General features: G+C 34.9%; 1 protein-coding gene and 1 long non-coding RNA gene across 6 annotated transcripts in view; one reads left to right on the forward strand and one right to left on the reverse strand.

Annotated features, from left to right (window-relative positions):
* ERBB4 (erb-b2 receptor tyrosine kinase 4) overlaps positions 1–20,924 on the forward strand; it is a 995,253-nt gene that overhangs the window by 132,082 nt on the left and 842,247 nt on the right. The window lies entirely within an intron of this gene.
* On the reverse strand, positions 11,525–17,386 carry LOC128628494 (uncharacterized). 2 transcript variants are annotated; one of them, XR_008392893.1, is made up of 3 exons: positions 17,275–17,386; positions 12,342–12,433; positions 11,525–11,783 (listed from the first exon to the last, which is right to left on the reverse strand). It is a non-coding gene; the product is annotated as an uncharacterized LOC128628494 (long non-coding RNA). The 2 variants fall into 2 exon arrangements; XR_008392892.1 differs by having other exon boundaries at positions 17,212–17,386.

Genomic DNA, 20,924 nt, shown 5'->3' on the forward strand with positions numbered 1-20,924 from the left:
TTTATGAGGTTACATAGTAATTAATGAATAATCCAAAGAATTCCATTTTATACTGCATTGGATAACTCAAGAAAATTCATATAATGACACTACCATTTCACTATGCAGACTCAGTTGCAACATAAGTAACTTGTACATATTTAAAATTTGGTAGCACACCTGTGATGATACCCATATTACACCATTGATAGTCATTCTTGTGCGTGGAAGTTGACATCTTAGACCACTTGATCTTAATTTATTTTTGACCCAACCCCTCTTCTGCTGGTAAAGGGGAAGGAGACTTGTGGAAATACCCAATATCAGTAAAGAAATTAAGAAAATGTGATGTCTTTTTAGCAGTTCTTGGAGAAAGTGCTCATAATTCCATTTGAAGAAAAAGGCATATGCATTAGACAGTATAATCTTTCATTCCAGTGAATTATATTCTATAATTCATTATACATTGAAGGACATAGCATAGGTTTCCTTTTAGCATTTAGGTCAGCAATGATATTTTAGCAATATAAGTGAGGCAAGAGAAAAAATTAGATGTTCTATATGTATCACTTTGGCGGAGATGTTAGTTTAACACTGTTTTTTAAAGGTTTTATTTCAATTTTAGAGAGAGATGAAGGAAGGGATAAAGAGAGGGAGAGAAACATCAATGTGTGGTTGCCTCTTGCATGCCCCCTACTGAGGACCTGGCCCACAACCCAGGCATGTTCCCTGACTGGGAATCGAACCAGTGACCCTTTGATTCACAGGCCAGCACTCAGTCCACTGAGCCAGACCAGCCATGGCTAGTCTAACAATATTTTTATACATTGATTCCTTTTTTATTTTTCTTTCTGGGTGTGACTTTTCCCTGAGATAACATGTGGGAAATTATTTTATACTTATAACAACAGCAAAAACAGAATGAAATAAAACTTGGTATTTAAAATGCTTTTTAATCTACTTAAATAGATTTATACAATTTGCATAATACTTAAAATATTAATAAATGAAGTCTCTGCCCTGAATAACTACAATGTCAGAATCCTTAGTAGACTTAGGAACAGTGAAAATTCCTTTTGTGGTATTATTGTGTTATATGTTTTAAATGAAAATTCCAGATATCTTACAATGTAACTTACAGATGGTTTAGTAATTTAAGTTTCCGCATTAACAGCTTTTTCTCATTTAAAGTAACAGATTTCTCTTTCTACCCTCTTCAACTTGGGCGTTTCTTTAGTGAGGAGGAAAATCGCTTAATCTCTCTGGACCTTTCTGTTCTCATTGGTAAATTGAGCTATTTCTTTTATTCTAGATTATCTGTAGCATAGCAGAGTTAAAAGCATGGTTTTCAAAGTAATGGGAACTGGGTTTGACTCATGGCTTTGCATGTGTGCCATTGGACTATTTTAAATATGTTTTCTAAAATGCACTGTTTTCTTCTCCGTTAACTTTTTGATTGCATATTTTTAAAAGTTAGCAATCCCACGAAGCTCTGAATGAGATGTAGAGTTACATACACATATAAAAGGTAAATTTAGGTACAGTGCCTAGAGCATATGTGTCCAGTAAATGGTTACTAACAATATTTTTACTATTATTATTATACTGTGCACTAGAACATGAGTTCCACAGAGCCTTGTCTGTTTTGTTCACTGCCATGGCCCCAGTGTAAGGAGAGTGCTTAGAAAATGGTGTTCCACATGTGTTTGTGGAAAGATTTTTTTTCAATTTTATGTATTTATTTTTAGAGAGAGAGAGAGGAAGGGAAGGAGAAAGGAAGAGAAACATCAATGTGTGGTTGCCTGTCACATGGCCCCTACTGGGGGACTTGGCCTACAACCCAGGCATGTGCCCTGACTGGGAATCAAACCAGTGACTTTTTGGTTCTCAGCCTGCACTCAGTCCACTGAGCTACACCAGCCAGGGCTTTTCTGAAAGACTGAATGACTAAATGAATGAGTTATTAGTGACCAGAGAGCTGAATTTTTGAGAATTTCTTATGATTACCATTTGTACAAGTAGGAAATAAGGAAAATATAGTTTTGCTTTTGAAACTAAAGTTTCAGATTTTACAAGTGTATAATTGAACTTCAAATAAAATATCCAACTTTGTATATGGATTCCTGTTTCGGGCATACCATTCCTATGTTTGTAAATATATAGATATACATACACACATACACACACATATATATACACACATGCACACAATGTATATATGTATATTTATATATATACAAACACACACACACATAAAATGAGGATGACTTGTACGACATCAGTGTAACATGGCAGTCCAGGAGAATGGACTAGAATGTGCATGTGTGAACAATGATCTCTGTACTAGTCAGTGGGGGTGGTAGATGCCCTTCAGTGAGCATGTGTCCTGTGTGGCTGCCACCTTCAAAATGACTGAGTGAGTAGAGCAGCAAATCTGCATCAGATTCTGTATTACGCTTGAACATTCCTCGGTGGAAACTTCAGATGATTCAGAAGGTCACAGCTATGAGCAAATGCTGACTGGCAGCTTTATCACGACAACGTGTCCGTCATGGATCATGTCTCATGCAGAGTTTTTGGTGAAACATTAAATCGCCCAGATGACCCAGCCTCCCTGCAGCCCAGATTTGGCGCCCTGAGACTTTTGGCTTTTCCCAAAACTAAAATCACCTTTGAAAGGGAAGAGATTTCAGACCATAGAGGAGATTCAGGAAAATACAACAAGACAGCTGATGGCAGTTGGGAAAACTGTGTGAGGTTCCAAGGTGCCTCCTTTGAAGGGGACTGAGGCATCATGGTCCTATGTACAAGGTTTCTTGTGTCTGTATCTTCTTCATTAAATGTCTCTAATTTTCTTATTTTTTATAATAAATGGCTGGCTACATTCTGGCTTTATAGGTAGCATAATATCAGTGATCATGCACTTTCAACGTATATATTATTTTCTTAATCAGACTCTATGTGTCATGTTTTATCTTATAGCACAATAATTCTATAACTACATCACATTTGTTCAAATGTCAGAAAGGATGCTAATATTATGCCAGATGACCAGATTTAGGCTCCAACTTGAGACACTTCCACCTGACATTTGGAGACTTTGGCCCAGGTGGTCTGACAACCTGCCTGCTCTGTGGTCTACACACTTTGCGACCAGTCTCACGGATTTTCCTATAAATCTGCTTATTGTCTCCAAGAGCAAGCAAACATTGTGGCTTAGACGTAAAATAATATTTTGAGATGTCTTGTCTGATTATTTTATTAGTTCATTTCCAGCTTTGGTTTGTCTTTGTTATCAGAGAAATCTAGTAGCTATATCCCAACTTTTGAATTAAAAGATAATAACTCTTCATCAATACGTATGACAATTATTTGAAATAGTCAAATATTGGTGTATGAACTTTATTCCTCCATAGATGGCAGGAAAATATTTATTTTATAAATTTGTTTATATAATAATATATTTTTAAATATTTTATTTATTTATCTTTAGAGGGGAAGGGAAGGAGAGAGGGAGAGAAACATCAATGTATGGTTGCGTTTCCTGTGTCCCCTGCTGGTAACTGGCCTGCAGGGAACTGGTCTGCAACCCAGGCATGTGCTCTGACTGGGAATTGAACTGCGATTGTCTGGTTCGCAGGCCCACACTCAATCCACTGAGCTACACCAGCCAAGGCTATATAATAATATTTGACTGCCAATTTTTACAGGGTAGATACTGTGATGGATTTTGGATAGGAAAACCATGAACTCTAATTTGCCCAGAATTAACCAAGTTTATACCTATCATGGTGACATAATTATTGATAACCAGAACTTAACACAAAAAAGTACTTATTTGGACATTCCATTGAATGGTCACTTTGGGTGAGGGAGATACAATCGGCATGTGAAATGTAACATTTATACATAACTATATAAGTGATGATATAAATAACTATATGACTTATATTTATGTTGAAGTGGTACACACTACCAGATCATTTACACTTTGTGCACACAAAATAAAACTATAACATTTTAGAGTAAGAGGACATCCTAAAAATTATCCAATATGATAGTGTATTTTATAGCTGAAGAAACCTAATATGTTCCATGTGAAGAAAATGGTTCCTTTACTCTGAACTTCTACTCTATTTTTTAATCAGTATATCACAACACAGCTTTAAATGGCACTGACTCCAAAATACAAACTAAATACCCTTGCCTTCATTTAGCTGTCACATTTAATGCGTTGTTTTTCTTATTCTCTTTCCTGAGAAATTATATCATATTTCTCATGGCTTTGGGCCCAGCCTGTTTGGGTAATACCTGGCTTTTCCCATTCCAGTGGACTTTGGCTAAACTCTTTTGGGAAATTGTTATGACCTCTAACCTTCCTTTTTACCCGCTGGGTTCTGGCTCCTTGAAAGTCCACTCTGCCAAGTTCTGGGTGTCTCATCAAGAAGAGCTCCAAGATGAATGGAACCATCCTTAAGTCATTTAACCTGTTTGTGTTCCCTTATTTCAACAGCCTCACATGTGGCAACCACTTCTTAATTGCAAGTATCATTTTTTCAAAGGACCTGTGTTTTCCTATTTGGGCCTGCTCAAACCAAATGCTTTAGAAAGAATTTTCTGACAGCTACTTTCTCTATTTCAAAGCGTGCAACAACAAATTTGTAAGTTGTTTCAACTGAATTAGAAAATTATTCACTTTTTCTCTACTTTACTAAATTCTTGGTATCTCTTCATAAAATTCTAGTGAGTAGAATCGGATTAGTTGTGTGTTTCTTAATTAATCCTCTACTTAGTACTTAAACCCCAGTTGATATACCAAGACTTCTAGATAATGTACTGTATTTCCCCTAAGAGCATTTCCAAGAAGGCATTTGCTTGTAATATATTTTAAATTTTTGTCCACATTCTAATATTGGTGTTACTCTTAGTGAGTGAGCCTCAGTGGAAGAGGAGACATGCATTGAGATTGGTTTCCATATACTTAGTTAATTTTTCAGCGCTCTGCATGTAGTGTGTACGCAAACAGCGTTAGCTGGTAATCATCCCTTTTGCTGACTTGTTCACATCAACCAAAACAAGTGTGCTGTTGAGAAATCAAATCATAGGCACAGACATATAACATTTAATTCTCTCACAAAAATTTTAGAATGAAGTACATTCAAAATGTGAAAGATCCAACTGTTTCCCAACTGCAGGAGGCAGATTTACCAGATTATGACTTCCGTTGAGATAGAAAACACTAAATCCCTAGTTAATATACTTCTATTTTTTAAGCCATTTAGAAAGCCTTTTTAGTTTTTTCTGTTTATTTTATTTAGTTTTGTAACTTTTGTCTCATTTCTTTTGTGTTCTAGATTTGGCAATGTTGTCATTCTATTGCAGTGGATTACAAATCAATGAATGTATATATATGCACATACACACATATACACATATATGACTTACACATACATACATACATATACACACACATATATATGACTTACATGCAGATTCTTTGTGAAATCTCTATAAATGCAAAGTAGTCAGAGCATATCCTGGGCAGAATGAATAGAAAATATAAAGGCATAAAGTGGCACTGTTTCCTCATGGTCTGTACAGGAGATTAGAATTCTTCAACACAGTTGATAGTGTGTATACTTGTTTTCTGCTTTTTGTATCTTCTGGTGACTTCATTTATTTTTAATTGCATTTATTTGGTGACATTGGTTAATAAAATCATAGTTTCAGGTATACAACTCTATATAATACATCATCTGTATATTATATTGTGCATTTACCACTCTAAGTCAGGTCTCTTTTAATCACCATTTATCACCCTTTTACCTTATTCCACTTTCCCTCTGGCAAGTTTAAAACTACATTTGATATTAGCCAAAATCCAGAGAAGGGCTAAAGGTTTACTTATTATTGGTTTTGTGTGTATAAAAGGCACATATAGTATGCACCTTCTGTGGTATTTCCAAATCTGATAGATTTAAATAACCTTTTTTTTAATACTTGGAGTAGAAAAACTTTAAGATACATTTTTAAAGTCCTTCACTTTCTATCATAATCATTGGTTAGCTTTTTATTCTATTGTTTGCATGGGATGCATTCAAAAATTTTTAGGAACCTACAAAAGTCCGGCGCTATGCAAGACACTAGCGATGTACAGATGACCAAGATAAACTCATTGCTCTATGGGAGCAGTAGGGCGGTAATGGGGGAAATACACAATATCAGGATAACTTCACCCCTAGAACCACAGACATAATAACATTATGGAAAATAAGGAAACAACTTTTCAATAAAGAATGATGACTTAATACTAAAAGAACAAGAAGCGTATTGAGCATTTTCCAGGTAGAGATGTAGCAGCGTGTACATTAACTAAACAAGTTAGAGTAAATGGTAGAATACAATGTATGAGTGGGACCTAGATATATTTATTTCATGCTCAGCAGTTTTCCTGTGGACAGAACTGCTTAAACTTATCAGTGGATTTATCAGTATGCAAATATATTTGATTTTACAAGGGAAAACTTTCCTCATGCTGTACAGAACGAGCAGAGGCCTTTCTGCTTATCCATATAGGACAAGGGAGATGAGTTCAAGATCTGTATTGGAGGTTTAATTGATAGGCATGGCTCCCAGTATGTCTGCATGAAGGGTATGGGTACATCATTGCACCATTCCCCACCGCAAACCTATAGAAGGGGAGGAAGAAAGATGCTAGGATATGTGTGATCAGTAACTATTTGATGTGCAGGTGAGACACATCAAAGATCCAGACACATCCAGATCAGGAGATCTGGACTTTAAGTATGCATATAACGTCATCTGAATTTTAAGAAAGATGTATGGGTTGAGTATAGAAGTACAGAAATTGGTGTTTACTTAGGAGATGAATCCACAGAATTTGATAGAAATACTTGAGTAGAAGATATCAAATGAGAAGGGATAAGAGACAGAAAGAACCCTGAGGATCAGGATGGAGGGACATAAGAAGAGGGAAATTCACAAAGAAGGTGACTGGTTGTCTATCTTAACATTTCAATACATAGGGAAAATAAGGGTATTAAGCAAAATGCTATTTTTAAGGGAAAAATCATATGTAACATTTAAAAAATGCAGATAAAGCAATTGGTCTATTAACTACCTATTAAATCTTGGTTGTGGATAATTTAAAAACAAAATTCTGAATATGTAAATTTTGTTTGCAAATTTTATTTGTTAATTTTATTTCCCTTGCATCCACAATAGTGAGGGGTTTTTTTTCATTCTTTTTACTTGAACTTATACTAATATTGTAGATTATTGGAAAAAACAAAATAATAATAAAAACTGCTAATACTTTTTCTCTCATGATTGAGTGATTTACAATTTTAATATTGATAGCAACCAGACTTATGAAAAAAAAAACACCCAAAAGAATAGCCAGAATTTAACTTCTCAACATTATTTCACGAGCATAGTAACTGAAAAGAACTCACTTTCATTTTATATGAAGAAGAGAGTTGCTTCATTTGTATAGATAATGGCTATTGGGTGTGGGTTTGTTTTAATCTTTGGATTGGTGGTGACTCATATAGATTGAAAACAGAGTTTTCATAGTTTATTTAGAAAATAAAACCTGATTTGTCCATGACTGAGAATTCATTCAGTGTCTTTGCCCACCTATTTCTTTCTATGCAGCCTTGGTCAAAACGTGGTATGCTACATATGTGAGTATCTTTACCAAACATCCCATCCTAACTGGTATTTATTTCAAACACAGAATTAAGCCTAATAGATATATGTATGTCTTCGATATGCTAAAGTATATTTTTGCAGAAAAGCTTTTTTACTGCCATCGTTTGCAGTTTTTCACAGTTAACTTGCCATCCGCTGATCAATCAGAGTTGAATTAATTTACTTAAGGCTTTTTGTTTGCACTAAACTGTAACCTCTCTGTTTGCAAACATTGTTGAATTTTTCTGTCAAAACATGAAGAGTGAAGTTACATAAACATTTTTCTTTCTCTTTGAAAAATAATATATTATGGAGTATCTTATAGTATAGTTCTATATATAACATATTACAAGTATATTATATATACAAGTATATATAAGTATATATGCAAGTATGTGTATCTATATAAATACACACATATTTTTCTGTCATAAACATAAAGAGTGAAGTTATATAAACGTTTTTTCTCTCCCTTTGAAAAATAATATATTATGGAGTATCTTATAGTATACTTGTATATATTATATATTTGTAATATATAATATATACAAGTATATATAAATATATATGCAAGTATGTGTATATATATAAATACACACATATTTGTCTTGGTTTCATCTACAAAAATGGATTTAAGAACAATAATTAGATTCTTTCTTTGCTTTTACAACATATTGAAAAGTCACTCATATTGAAAGTCACTCCTGAAATTTAAGTGCCAGATGTTTTCTTAGGAAAATCCATACTGGTTTTTATTACCTTTAGAAAACTGACTTTAGGTGAAAATGAATGGTGAAAATGGATTCCATAATTATGTCTATATACCTGCACAAATTATTGTCATTTGGCTCTTAAATATGGATAATTTGTTGTTACATATTCACTGCTCTATTGAAATAGTTCTAAAGTTAAAATATAGCTCTTCAATGGCTTCAAGCTGATAAAAGAAAATTAAATGAAGTCCTTGGACATGACCTCCTTGTTAGTCTCCCTGCTAATGCAATGTCACAGTCATTTCAAGAGTCATCTCTTTGGAAGCAGAGCAGTGGAGATGTCTCAGCCCTTTGCCTCCCTGTCCTAGACGACCAGGACCCCTTTCCCTACGTACTCTCTCCACTACAACAAGGACAGAGAAATAACTGGGGTTAACTGAAGAGGGTAATTTTGTGTCCTGGGTAAGTTGCTGGAAGTGATCCCAGCACTTATAGGCCAATTCACTTGCCTTAAGTCACTGCTTGAAACCTGGACAAGAATTTTGATGAAGTGTTACAATAACGTAGTAACTCAATCTGTCCTCTGTCAGTCTCATAAACTTCCCCAGATAGGGTCACAATTGCTCTCTCTTACTTTTTACGATGTTTCGCTTGAGGGAAGATAAAAAAACAGCTTCTGTATTCATTAAGAGTTAGTAGCCACTGGGGCAAGAAAGTAGTGCATTGTCATAAATTTGGGGATGTCTTTTTTTCTAAAAGTCAACTTACGGATATTGGAAAAATGAATAGTACTCAGTCAGGAGCAGGCAACATTTAGGAAAACTTGCAGATAAAACCAAAACAATTAATTGAACCAATATCAATTAAGCAATGACAGCAGGCAAAGCAACTGTGCTGAGTGCTGTCTGGGATGTTCACACTGTAAGTATGTTTTTTCTTTTTTCTTCTGGTGATCACATTATGGAAATTCTTTTTTACAAAAATATTTTATTGTTGTTCAAGTATAGTCGTCTGCATTTACCTGTAACTATGGTTTTAAACACCATTCCTTGGGCAGTGTAAAATGCACTTCAGCCCTTACAGTAAATGTAGAAGGAATTTTCTTAGATAACATAATAGCTAAAGAAGTGCTTTGTACTCACTGTTACTTTTTAATCTGTATAATTGTCATATATGTACATATTGTATATAGAATTGTATATTTCACATGGATCTATTGCAAGGTTGTAATGTTGCAGGAAAATATATACTTAGTTACGAATGGTATATGAAAATGGCTTTATAGTTTTATTAGGTGCACATACATACATATATATGCATAGGTATATATGTCTCTGTATAATCTTATGAACTGCAGATTCTGATTCAGTAGGTCTGGTCTGGGGTCTGAAATTCTGTGTGTCTAACAAGTCCCCATGTGAAACTATTGCTGCTGGTTCATGTGCCACGGTGGGAGGGAATGTGTGGCACAGTGACGCAGGTGCTGACCTGCTATGGGAAACTTAATTTTTAATATTAAATAAACAAAGAAAAATGGTAACGTGTAGAACAAAATTAGCATAGTTCTGGGTAGTAGAATATACTTTATTAAAATATCAAAAAGTTATTTAAAACTAATGAGCTTTGACTGGTTAAGGGTTGGTTACCTATGAGTATATGATACATTTATAGAGCAGTTTATTTCTTTTTTTCTTTCCTTTATTATTTTATTGAGACATAAATGACATGTGACATTGTATTAGTTTTAGTTGTATGACAGAATGATTTGATATGTGTTCATATTGCAAAATGTTCACCACAGTAAATCAGGTTAACATAGAATTACATTTTTTTTCTTGTGATGAGAACTTTTAAGATCTATCTTAGCAACTTTCAAATATGCAATATAATATTATTAATTGTACTCACCAGGCTGCATATCACATTTTCCAGGACTTACATATTTTGTAACTGGGAGTTTGTGCCTTTTCACCTACTTTCCCCATTTCATCCAACCCCAGCCCCTGGCAACCACCAACTTTCTCAATGTATTTATGACTTTGTTTTCTTTGGTAAGCTTAGCTTTATTACTTGAATTTTAGGCCATGCCTAGACAGCTTAACTGGGTGTTTTTGAGAGTCTGATTTTTATTTTATTTTATTTTATTTTATTTTTTGTCATAATGTGATTGTAGTATGAGTAGGTTTAATGAAGCAATTGGGGACATGGCTGTTTAACAGACAGCCCAATTTCACTTAAAGGTGGGTGATTTGGTGGCATTTGGAGATATGCCACATTACTTGGAAAGTTAACTACCCCTCTGCTGTTTAGGTTGGGAGAGAAAACATGGAAAATCACTGTCTTCTTCAACTTGCACGTGTATATTTAATAGATTTACTTAGTTTGTGTATGGTTTTCCAAGCACTGAAGCAAAATTAACCACATGAAATTATCTTGTAGCCCTGGTATGGATGAGAACGATGATGTTCACATCACCTCTATGCACACCTCCAATGGAGAGTGAAAAGTGTCTCCGTGGAAATGGTTCCTGAATCATTTAAAGTGCAAATACATCTTCTGAACTTACCCCTTTGACCTTCTCCCTAACCTTTAGAACTAACACACTTTCTTTTATAGGAGTCTGGTTTGGTACAATTATTTTTATTATTTTAGAGTGATTTGAGTTACTTTTCCCTTGAAATATAGTCAGTGCTTTGAGCTCATCTGCATTTTAAACAGCAAATGAGAAAGCAATAATTAATTGGAACTTTTCATTTTATTTGATGTAGGAACATATACAACTATCACATTTTTTCAGTAGGAATGCTATTGAGATTATTTTTTGAACTATAGAAAAATAATCATTTTTAACAAAACAATGGCCACAAAAAAAGAAACGCAATATCTCCTGCCCATAGTCTTTGCTCTAGAAAATCCATATTGATTTAGTTCTGATCATCCAATATATGATTTTGTGTTATGAAATGGAGAATGTACTTCTTTTTAACTTTGAGAGTATTATACATGTATAATTACAATAAACAAAAAGCACAATGCACTCAATCTGATGCCTAATGAAAAACAAGTGTCATCAATCTCTATAGTACCCAAATGCATTTTTGCAATTGTAAGAATGAATACTATGTAACAATTATGAGGTGGCACTCCAAAACCCCAGAATTTATTTCTAAGAAAGTGTGTGTTTATTTTTACATGTTTAAACTTCAGTCACCTTCATAGTACTCTCCCTTTGATGAAATGCATCTCTTGAGATCTTTGTTCCACTGCTCAAACCAGTTTTTGAACTCTTCAATTTTGGTATCTTTTAGTGCTTCTGCCATTTTTTGTTTCACCTCTTCCACATTGGTAAAAATGTTTCCCTTTGAGGATGTTTTTAAGCTGGGGAAACAAGGAAAAGTCGCTCAAATAAAAGGTTTTGATAAAAAGTGTCAGCTAAGCTTTGAGGCTTTCAACAGTGAATTTACCAAAAATTGAACACTTCATTCCTGATTCTGAATGGTAAATGAATGTGAATTTTTATTTTACTTACTATAAATATGTTATAAATGTCCAAAATTAGAAAAGAAAACCAGGGTTTTTGTAATGAATATGTTACAGTATTTGAGAATACCTTAATTATTTATTTTAACATAAAACAAAAATCTTTATTTTAAATATGGAATACATGTCATAATATCATAAACAATCATACGTATTACTGCATTTATGCACAGCACTTTATGAATTGTTAGCTAATACATTTGTAATAATAGAAAATAAACTAATTTTTATCCAGTATACAATATGTGTTAGTCTAAATGTACATTGTATCGCCATACTCTATTCAGTTAATATTGTAAAAACTTTGGAGATGTGCTAATCATGGAGCCACAAAGACAATCGGAGAGATGCATTAGACTAAGGAGGATGTTTTAGACAGAGATTGTTAATACCTACAACAGACTTCCTGCACAGGCTGGAGTCTCTGTGAAGTCGTAGAATTGGCTTAGCCAGATATATAATGTAATACAGGCTTATCATTCTTTTTCCTAAAGATTAGAAAATAAAAAAGCATAAGGGCCTTATTTTTCATAAGCATCTGTATTTGTAGTAATTACACATATTTAAACCAATTCATGTTATTTTTATATATATCAGTTGACTTTACCAGCTTTCAACCACCTTATATTAAAAGTAGAACAATGTCAATTCCTCTCTTATTTGGTGACTTTTTAGCTTTTAAAATTATTCAAACTGATAAATAATTATTCTTAGTACTTTCATTTTAGTTTCCTTTGCTTGCAAGCTGTTATAGATTTTGTAAAAATCCTGGAATCACCATCACCTTTGAGTAAGTAAGAGCACAAAGTGGTGAGAACTATTACTCATTATTATTGTGGATTTACCACAAGTTTCATTGACTACAAAAAATTTAAGATGTTTCCTTGAAAGAGTCATTACCATAATATGAGTAATAATTAAACAAAAGGCGTTAGAGTAGTATATTATTTGGACTGGTGCTCTCCTTACACTATAGCGTTGAGTTAGGTGTAACTGAGTTCTCAATGGGTAGTGGATGTTGCCTTCACTAGGTATAATATTAGACTAGTTACTTAAATTCTCTACTTTTGTTTCCCAACCTCTAAAATGTAGATGATATATCTTCATGCTGGGTTTATGTTTGGTGTTATATTAGAGAAAATACATAGCACTTTCAGCAGAGAGTCTAACCAATTGATAAAATTATTTAGTGTTTTCATCATCAGTTATCATTGTACTCATATCATTTTAATTATCAAGTACAAAACATGTTGTTTCATAGACTTAACTTTGGAGGTTTCTTCTGATACTTTCAATATCAATTACTGATTTTTTGTTTTTGTTTTGTATTCAGTATAGTGTTAAACTTGTCTCAGGAGATGATTGGGTAAAGAAGCCATTACAGGCAAGAGAGGAGCATGTAGGATATCATGGCATTAGGAAATAAGATGTGGTGTAAAAAGAAGTGCAATAGCTGGGCATAGCTATACTGAAGGGCAGAGATGTAGTCAGTTAGCAAACCATGGAAGGCCTTCCAAGCCACACAAAGAAAACTTGAGATTCCCATAGGATTCAAGGTCATCATGAGGTTCTTTGCTTTATGTCAGTAGAGGTCCTACACTTTTAATCAAGTCAACTGTGCTATACTTTCATACTTTGCTTTGTGATGAAGTCAAGCAGTTTAATGGGAACCTGCTTATAAATTTAAATTAAATTTATCTATGAAACTGTGATGACCATAAAAAACTGTTGACCAAAAGAAAAAAAAGAAGAAAATAGCCATTCTTTATGTTTTGGGTTCCTATTTTTGACCAAAGATAGTATTTGTTAGGTGAGGAGAAAGGGGACATGAGATGCAGGACTGGTTGGTGGGGGATCCGGTTTGAACTTGGCCTGTTGCTCTCTGGGTCTCACGTTCTCCAGACTCTCCTACATTGTCAGTAAAGGTCTGGGTGTTGTTGTCCTTGCCAATAATCCTCTTTTAAAGTTGAAAAGTGAGAAAATGTAATACAAATTTAAAATATTTGAGTACTATCTCTATTACTTCATAACTTAGAAAAATATTCATAGTAAAAGATCCTTGCTTCTAATCTTCAATTTTCCTGGTGTTCACACAAACTGTTTTCTTGCCTAGCTAACATAAGTGCATTTTTCTATTTTTCATTGAAGTGGAATGATGATATTGAGCCTCTTAGGTCAAAGTAAGACTTTTTATGGTGGTAATATCACTTGCATGACCTGGGCTACCTGAAGGTATAGCCTGGGGCATTTCATTTATTCATCAACTAAATTTTATTGATGGCCTTTTAGTTGTTCAGCACGGTTGTTCAGTACTTACAGAGACACAGGAAAATAAGCCATGTTGTCTGTCTTCAAAGCACTTAGCATCTAACTGGGGTAACTAAGTGCTAGTGACCTACAGAAAGCAGTATAGAGCTAGCAGTAACTTCTGTAGTTTGGGCTAAGTGTTATGAGAGCTCTGAGCTTCACTTATGGAATGGGAATTATAATACTGACCTCACAGACGGGTGGAGAGGAGCTAAAGAAGTGAGGTATGTAAATTGTTGAACTGGCCGTGTGGCAACAGTAATCAGTCCAAGTGGGTTGGCTATTGAAATTACCCATCACAATGATCACAGATGAGTGAGTGCTGATACAATCAGAAAAGACTTAATGAACAATAGAACTGTATTGGGTATTAAAAGATGGCACGTAATGGTAATAAATACATATGGATTTAATTTAAAATGAATTAGAAGAAAATCAGAGTGGAGGAGATGGAAAATGAATATGTAAGAAACCCCCCAGTTTTGAGCATTTGCAAGTCTTGGCGATGATAAAGTACTAACTGGATTGCATAGAGCAGAGAACATGTTCAGGTAGCTAGGAAGAGGATAGTCAGATTTTGAAGAACTTACACTACAAAAGAATTTTAGATTTGTTTTTTCTAAAGTAGTGAAGGAAGTATTAGTGATGCCCCAGCAGGACGGCATGATGTTACTGGCATGTAAAGATGAATCTGAATGTGGTAGGTGACAGGATGGGCAGAGACATATTCCCAGCAGAATGAGGAAGAGGAGGAAAAGCAAGGGTCCTCATTCCCACTGTGGTTGGGCAGGGGAACCCAGAGGTTTCCCTGAAATGAGCTTTCATTGAAAATCTGGGAATGCGGTGACATGTTTCACCCCTCTATGTAGTTATATTCAGCTAGTCACCATGTGATTTCTAAAATTATAGTGCTTGTTAGTTGCATCAAAAGTCAGTTAAGAAAAAATGGTTATGTGAAGGAAATAAAGTAAGGTAGTAGATAAGAGTTTGGGTGACTTAAATTTATTAATTTTTTGGTATTTGATAAAAGGTGAAGGATGAGAACATGGATCGGTAGAATTGACGATAAAGAGTTCTCGTTATTGACATTATGGTTGAAACTATGTGAATACATGCAATATTTAATGCAACCAGCACCCAAGGGTTATGTTTTTTAATAGAAATGTAAATGGCTTTCATGATTCTGAGCATTAAAATATTAATAACATTTGGGGTTTGAGGGTAGGAAGATAAAACTTCTAATGTAATGGGAAGTCAAAATGGGAATAATATTACCAGTGTGTTACATATTTTCTTAATTTTTCATTAATTCCAACAAAAATCATGATCCCTGAAAGTTTTAAATTCAAGGCCCAAGGTATTTTATGAAGCTAAGAATGTATCATTTTTTTTTTATTTTGTCAAAATGTCTTTGAGGCATTATATTATGCTTCATTCCCTTTATTTCCAAGTAGCTACCAAAGACAGTTCCCATAACTAGATTTTTGGCATTCCCCAATCTAGTTCCCTATCATCCTCTGAATTAGTCTTTGGTCAGTTCTTAAAAATATTTCAAGATGAGATATTTTTAAGATAGGAAGAAAATGGCAATCTAAATGAGTATATTTCTTTCAAGAAAAAAATTTACTCTCAGACCGATAGAAATTTAAACAATGTATTATTAATGGATTAAAACAATTAAATGCTGACCACCCTGCACATATTTTCATTAAAGGAAGTATTGTTAAGGTTTAAATCAAAGCAAATTAATATTGAAACATTAAAATTAAAAATTATCAATGAGAATATTAATTCTGGGCGGATACTTATATATTTTTAAATCTCTTACTGTTAAATATTTCTTTTTAAAATTTTTTCCTTCGATGGTAGGTGGAAGAGAAGGGACTGTAAAGGACAGAGATTACAAAGTCAAATGTGTGGCAGGGCCAGGTCGATAAATAAGTCAATGTCAAGGACTGCTGAGGCCTGTCACGGGGGCAGGGGAGTGTCCTTCCAGAAGAGGGGATGCTACCCGCTCCAGTTGATAGCAGCGGAAATGTTGGCCCGTGTTTACGGAAGCTTCCAATTCATTAACAAATTCTTATCTTTATACAAACTCTTGCTACCTTTAATTTTCACAAATTATGTTACGAGTTGAAAACGAAAGCTTTTGGATGAGAATTTTAAACTGTTTAGAAGCCCAACCAAAAAAACATAAATAAAGTGGGCCACATTTAGATGGTTGCTGCTAGTTTTTGCAACCTTCCTTTTACAAACTTCCAAATCTTAGGGTAGTATTCATCAAATGTTAGCATGCACTGCGGATATTGTTAAAGAGACATCTGATTCAGAAGGTGTAAGGGCTGAGATGCTGCATTTCTCATTAGCTTCCAGCTGCTGCTGATGTTGCTGGTGCACGCGCAGTGCTGCAAGGAGGAGGGACATGAAATACGGCTGCTTCCATAGGTCTTATCCTCCAGCTCCAATGTGGTGAACAGGCTTTACCTAAGACCATAGTCTACCTTTCCCTTTTCATCAATGAAATTTATCAGGAGTTTAAATGGACACTTTTAAAGTCTGTCATCTCTCGACTCCCCTGCCTTTTTAAAACTTGTAAAGAACATCAGCGCGGCTTGGTGTAGAGTTAAAGGAATACATGTTGTGAATATCTAATGACCAGAATGGTTATTAAAATATCAAAGATGCTAGTAATTGTATTTCCTGAATAAATGTACATTTATGATTTTTTTAACTTAAAAAGCCCCACAGTTCCTATTAGTTAGTTACAGTTACTTGGAATAGTGTGTCTACCTCAGACAGAGGAGGACAAAGCGAGGAGGCACATGGGTCTTACATTTCGCATCCCTGATCTTGCCCATGCCTCTCGTTTTACAAATAAAGAATCTGAGGTTCAGAGAAATTGAATGATTTCCTCAGCCTTATGTAGCTAAATCACTATAAAACAAAAAGTAAGACTTACCGAGATAGCATTAGTCTGCTAGGGCTGCCGTAACAAAATGACAACAGAAATGAACTTTCTTACAGTTCTGGAGGCTGGAAGTCCAAGATCAAGGTACCAGCAAGACAGGGTTTATTCTGAGGCTCTCCAAGTCCTGTAAATGACTGCCATCTCTCCGTGCCCACAAATGGCCTCTTCTGTGTGCACAAGACTGAGAAATCTCCAGTGTCGCTTCCTCTTCCAGTTAAGAAACACATCCTCTTTGATTACGGCCCACTCTATGACCTTGTTTAACCTTAATTACTTCCTCAGAGGCCTATCTCCAAACATAGTCACTTTAGATTAGTGCGTAAACATGTAAATATATAGGGTATGCAATTTAGGTCATTACAGACACCATTTATCAACTGCAGATTAATTTATACAACTATAATTGATCATTTTCAATAAAAACAATATACTGCTGAAAGATTTTATAACTTTCATAAAATCGTTTGGAGGGAATGGTTGAAATCCATTTAATAAATGGACATGTGTCCTTTCTTAATCATGTGACTGAATCCATAGAGTTGGAAGCAGGAAAGAAAATTATAAGCAGTTTCAATATTAATGCTAAAGTGGCATTAAGTGTTTTAAGGTATATGCCTGTACATTCTCATGATTGTGATAACAAATGTATCATTAATGAAATGATCACCTGGAAATATAAACAGCAATCTATCATTTACACCTTTGCAAAATGACACTTTTGTATGCTCAACAGGGTGGGCGTGGTGGCTGGAGACCTCTCTGATTGAATCTGTCTTCTCCATGCTCCCCCCCCCTTTTTTTTTTAAAGATTTTATTTATCTTTAGAGGGGAAGGGAAGGAGAGAGGGAGAGAAACATCAATGTATGGTTGCCTTTCATGCATCCCCTGCTGGGAACTGGCCTGCAGGGAACCGGCCTGCAACCCCGGTATGTGCCTTGACTGGGAATCGAACCGCGATTGTCTGGTTCACAGGCCCGCACTCAATCCGCTGAGCTACGCCAGCCAGGGCTACATGCTCCCCTTTAAAGCGTCTTTGTACCCTTAACATGGAAAGGTATAATTTGAACCATGGAGCTAGTGAAGTTCAATATTCTTACTTTTCTTCATAATGTCTACATCCTCTGTGATGTATACCCAGTCCAGTGAAGCTGGGGTAGCACCCTAATTGTTGTTTTAATTCATTATTGTTTTTTGGAGAAAACAGTATTTGCAATCTTGCCCCTCATAAACCAGAGCAGAAAGGGAAAACTGTCAAGATTCTTAATACAATCATAGTTTATATCAGATATGTCATAGTGTCAGAGACAATATTCTAATACGTGGTTCAACTTCAATCTGATTCTGTGAATAGTATGTAAATGATATCTAAGCAGATTTTGCCCATAATATTTACATCTCTTACCAGGCTTGCTCCTTGGCCTGCCTCTCCCTGTCTTCTCTGCCTCGCTGTCACTGGATGGCATGTGATGTATTTCAGGGCACTTCATTGAATTTGAAGGAGTTTTGTCTTCCTTGTGCTTAACTGCCATTGTTGATTTGGCTGATGTGACTGGTTGGGGTGGGTGGGGTTTTGCCCTCAAGACACACGACCTGAAACTGAGGAAGGACAGTGTCTCTCATAGGGCACCATGCCCCTCAATATGTACTTACATTATTTATGAGTTCTAGTAAATTTGGACCTAATTTATGAGCTATTGGACCTATTGAGCTTGAAAACATTATCTTGATTTGTGAGTGGAAAGTATAAGACATACATATAAATAAGAATATTATTAAATGTGGGAGAAACGAATTTTACTGATTTATCAAAGACTATTTCCTCCATACAGTAGTTCTTAATTATTTTTAATTCACAAAATTGTTTGTAGTGAAGGCTACAGTTTTATTAAAATTAAGTTTGAAATGAGATTATGAGTTTTTTCCTATGTTATAATAAAATCAGTTTGGGCAATAATACAGAATTTGTAATAGATTTTCAATAGTTTTAAAGATATTTGGTTTACTTTCCTTAATTATTTTATTTTTTGTAATTCTATTTTAAAGTCATTATGGTTTTCTTAGCATTATTACAACTTATTTGCTTTATGTTTTCTGTAAAGATCTTGTAATTTATATATTCTTATTTCTACTCCAAATGGAATACATTTTTCTAAAAAAGCATTAGGAAAATCAGAGTTCACAAGATAATGTAGACTTTTTATTCTTATATCAACTTATATATTTTTGAAAAGTTTGGTTTGGCTGATTTCGGTATATGTCTTTGCCAACCTTATTTGCTGTTCCTCGGAGGTGATCTTGTAGGTATTTGAGGTGACAGAAAGACTAATTACTGGTTCAAAAATGAAATGAACAGACATTCGTTTTTTTTTTTTGCTTAAGAAGATTTTGATGATTTTACAAAATGTATGTATGATTCATTTAAATGTGAAGCAGAGACTGTAATCACTCATAGTTAGCATCTGTTACACACAAACACAACTGGTCTGTGATGACTTCCCAGTTCAGAAGACTGCCCTCCCTGTCTCCCAGGAAATAAGTGCTCCTGAATGGATAGTGTACTGGCATGCGTAGAATGCAAGTCAGTCTTAAAAGCCAGAAGAGTGTATTTTGGGATGAGGGAGAATGGGATTTATTTAGAGTCTGCTCACAGCTTAATCTGCCACCACAAATGTCAGTGGCCTTGGCTCTCACTCCCGGCTCCTTTAGACGAACCACAAAACTTTTTTTGCCCTCTCCTGAAACACGAAGGTATCATTTGCCATAATAATCAAAAGTTTGCATCGTTATGATTGCGGTTGATTCAGCTTTATTTGTGGTACATTTTAAAGGGAGAAAAATGTGGATAAGCCTTCTGGGAGAGCTTGCATTGTTTGTAAGCCTTTTTATTCCCTTTCTTTGGTGTTTTGTTTTGCATGTAAAAGCCGCCCAGCTCCATTATCCCTGGATTCCCTACTCTGCACATTGCTGACTGAGAATTCTTTATTAGCAGTAGTAGGAGTCAAGGGACTTGAGACAGAAATCCATTTTTTAAAGAAAAAAAATTCAGGTTCCATCTAATTGGGCACAGGTCAGCATGGAAAAGCATAACAGGCACAGTGTACAATTTTTGGCAATACAGGCTCTGAATCACTTCCCGAGTGTTCTCCCATCTCCCTTTCCTCCCATCTCCTTGAACAATCAACTAGCTGTGTGCTAGGTTGATTCCAAAGAACAGCTAATTACAGAAGGAATTAGAACTACATAAGAAAGCCAAAGTGAGAAGCTGTGGCTCAACATTGGGATATGCAATATTCCACAATGGAAGCACACTTTTACTATGTACAGACTCTCTTATGAACAGACTGTCTTCTTAAAGCTTTGTGAAATCGTGCCATGCCACAGTGCTCACTAATAGGTTCTCACGGTTCTTCTTATAACATTTCATGTGTTAGCATCTGGAAGCATGGCTATTCCTGCCCTTACCTTCTTCCCATTACCTGTGAGCTGTCTGTCAGTTATGGTTCAAATCTATCATGGAAATCATGGGCAATAATAAATTGGTATTTCTTCAAAACATTTGTAAATTGATATGTAGGAATGTATAAAGGTGGGTTTAGCTGTGATATTAGTTTACAGTATAGGTTGAAAAGAAAGAAATACAAGTATCAAGAGTTGTATTTTATAACATTTAATTTGAGAAATCAAATATGTATTTTTTTAAGTCC

Source organism: Artibeus jamaicensis, unplaced genomic scaffold (assembly GCF_021234435.1).
Source record: "Artibeus jamaicensis isolate MK-2021 breed Jamaican fruit bat unplaced genomic scaffold, CSHL_Jam_final contig_1015, whole genome shotgun sequence".
Taxonomy (NCBI): domain Eukaryota; kingdom Metazoa; phylum Chordata; class Mammalia; order Chiroptera; family Phyllostomidae; genus Artibeus; species Artibeus jamaicensis.